A 3633-nucleotide genomic window follows, 5' to 3' on the forward strand; every position below is an offset into this window, starting at 1 on the left:
AACCCCCACAACAGGTTTATCTGAAAAGATTTGTAAAAGTTTGAGAGTCCGAATATCTGTCCCCGAGGCGCATTCTACCTTAAGTGAAAAATAGTTAAACCATCTGAAGAAGGCACGCCCATCAATATCAGCAGTATCAATGTTAATATGTTGTTAATCTTTTTGTCACTTCTCGTCTTCTCGTGGATACTCAGCTTGGCCTTGCGTTGACTCTTCTTGGGTCTTAACCCAGCAGAGACCGACGAACATATCAGTCCACAGCTATCGCACATAGGCCTACTTTCTTCAAATAGACAAGCTTATGCCGCGTCGCCCCGAATAGAGCTTCTTCCATGTCATGGTGTACCCTAGTGCTACTCGGTAGATGTTATATATCTCTGCATATATATATATATATATATATATATATATATATATATATATATATATATATATATATATATATATTTATATATATATATTTCTTACCTCGTATTGTCAAAGCATGCGATTTAAAAAAAGATCTGAAAGATGGGCTTCAATCAAGTAATAAGAGAGAAATTAGTTTTTTTAGCTCCCATAGCCATATGTATGTATGGCAATGGAAGCTATTCTTATAGGCTAGGGAAATGTCTGTATGTATGTCTGTATGTCTGTATGTCTGTCCGTCAACATCAAAAACTCCAAAACCGCTGTACATTTCATCTTGATATTTGTTGTGTATATGGATGATGGGCTGTAGATGAGATTTTGTTCAAATGAAGTTGTCATTGCCAAAAATATGCAAATTAAGTGAAAAAATGTAAAAACAGTCAAAATTGAAAAAACTCAATAACCACTGAGCAGATTACATGAAAAATTAGCATGTAAGTACTTTGGGCTGACATGAAATGATTGTGCACATCTTGGGTCAGTATCTTGGACTTGCTATTTTTCATGAATTTTTTTGTAATTTTCTCCCATTTTTGGTCAAAAAATCTTCTTCTCTGAAACCACAAGTCCGATTGATTTGAAACTTGGTATGGAAGTGCATAGGAGTGACCTTTCCCAAATTTGGGCAAATCGTGGTGAAATTTGCATATTTTTAGTTTACACGTCCATAGACTCCCATGTATAAGGCAGATCTCCATAGACTCCCATGTATAAAGCCACGAAAGTGACACAATTTTTAGTCCCCACGGATGAAATCCAGTGGGCTTATAGATTGGGTCATGTCCGTCTGTTCGTCCATCCGTGAGTCCATCCGTTCACGCAGATATCTCGGATATTTTGACAAAATATCATGTGACCTTGATGACCTTTGATCTCAAATATACATATTTGTCCATAACTCAGTAACCACAAGTGCTACCACCCTTCATATATGGTATGATGGGACACCTTATGACGCCACGTATTGTACCTCATTAATTATGCACATATCTAATTTTGAGTGAGCCAATAGAGCTAGAGGTCTGATTTTTGGTATATAGGGATAACTTAGCAAAACAATTTTTTTTACAAAATGTCACGTGACCTCGGTGACCTTTGACCTCAAATATACATATTTGTCCATAACTCAGTAACCACAAGTGCTACAGCCTTCATGTATGGTATGATGGGACACCTTATGACGCCACATATTGTACCTCATTAATTATGCGCATATCTAATTCGGAGCGAGCAAATAGAGCTAGAGGTCTAATTTTTAGTATATAGGGATAACTTAGCAATACAATGTTTTTGACAAAATGTCACGTGACCTCGGTGACCCTTGACCTCAAATATACATATTTGTCCATAACTCAGTAACCACAAGTGCTACACCCTTCATGTATGGTATGATGGGACACCTTATGACGCCACATACTGTACCTCATTAATTATGCGCAAATCTAATTTTGAGCGAGCCAATAGAACTAGAGGTCTGATTTTTGGTATACAGGGATAACTTAGCGATACAATTTTTTTTGACAAATGTCACGTGACCTCGTGACCTTTGACCTCAACATACATATTTGTCAATAACTCAGTAACCACAAGTGCTACAGCCTTCATGTATGGTATGATGGGACACCTTATGACGCCACATATTGTACCTCATTAATTATGAGCATATCTAATTCGGAGCGAGCCAATAGAGATAGAGGTTTAATTTTTGTTGGATACTTAGCGATACATTTAGCAATAATGTTTTCACAAATGTCACGTGACTCGGTGACCCTTGACCTCAAATATACATATTTGTCCATAACTCAGTAACCACAAGTGCTACACCCTTCATGTATGGTATGATGGGACACCTTATGACGCCACATACTGTACCTCATTAATTATGCGCAAATCTAATTTTGAGCGAGCCAATAGAACTAGAGGTCTGATTTTTGGTATACAGGGATAACTTAGCGATACAATTTTTTTGACAAATGTCACGTGACCTCAGTGACCTTTGACCTCAAATATACATATTTGTCTATAACTCAGTAACCACAAGTGCTACAGCCTTCATGTATGGTATGATGGGACACCTTATGACGCCACATATTGTACCTCATTAATTATGTGCATATCTAATTTTGAGCGAGCCAATAGAGCTAGAGGTCTGATTTTTGGTATATAGGGATAACTTAGCAATACAATTTTTTTTACAAAATGTCACGTGACCTCGGTGACCTTTGACCTCAAATATACATATTTGTCCATAACTCAGTAACCACAAGTGCTACAGCCTTCATGTATGGTATGATTGGACACCTTATGACACCACATACTGTACCTCAATAATTATGCACATATCTCATTCTGAGCAAGCCAATAGAGCTGGATGTCTGATTTTTGGTATATAGGGATTACTATAGGAGAGAAATTTTTTGACCAAATGTCATGTGACCTCGATGACCTTTTACCTAAAATATATGTTTATGTCAATAAATAAGTAACCACAAGTGCTATATCCTTTGTATTTAGTAGGATGGGAGACCTTATGACAACACACGCTTTACCTCATTAATTATGTACACATCTAATTCTGGGCAAGCGAATAGAGCTAGAGATCTGATTTTTTGGCATATAGGGATAAATGTCATGTGACCTCGATGACCTTTGACCTTGATTATACATATATATGCATATCTCAGTAACCAAAAGTTCTATCACCTCCAATTTTGATAGGATATTAGACCTTAAGATGTTACATCTTGTGCGTCATTTATAATGCGCATATGTATTTCTTGGCTGGCCAATACTGCTAGAGGTCTGATCTTTTTTCCCGATTTAGAACCATAACTTAGACATGCCTCACGTGTTTCAAATTGGGAACAACGACATAGACCTATGTGCCCATAGATCTCAACATATACACTCCAGTGATACTTCTTAATGACCACATTTTCCTGCCCCATCAAGACTAATACTCCTATTACAAGTGGGACTATGTCATTGTAAATGACTTAATGAGTTAATGGTTGTATCACAGTATTCGATATATCTAATTCTGTATTTTTTTCCATTTTATATTCTGAATAAATACATTAAACATATTTCACTGTCTCCAGTACATTTCATTTAAGTATTTTTACTTCATGCACTTTATCCCTTTCACACATGTTCAAATATCTGACCAGAGAACAAACACTAAATAGCCCAGGATGGGAGCTACAGTGTCATTGACGCTAT

This window comes from Ptychodera flava, chromosome 4 (genome assembly GCF_041260155.1).
Source record: "Ptychodera flava strain L36383 chromosome 4, AS_Pfla_20210202, whole genome shotgun sequence".
NCBI lineage: Eukaryota > Metazoa > Hemichordata > Enteropneusta > Ptychoderidae > Ptychodera > Ptychodera flava.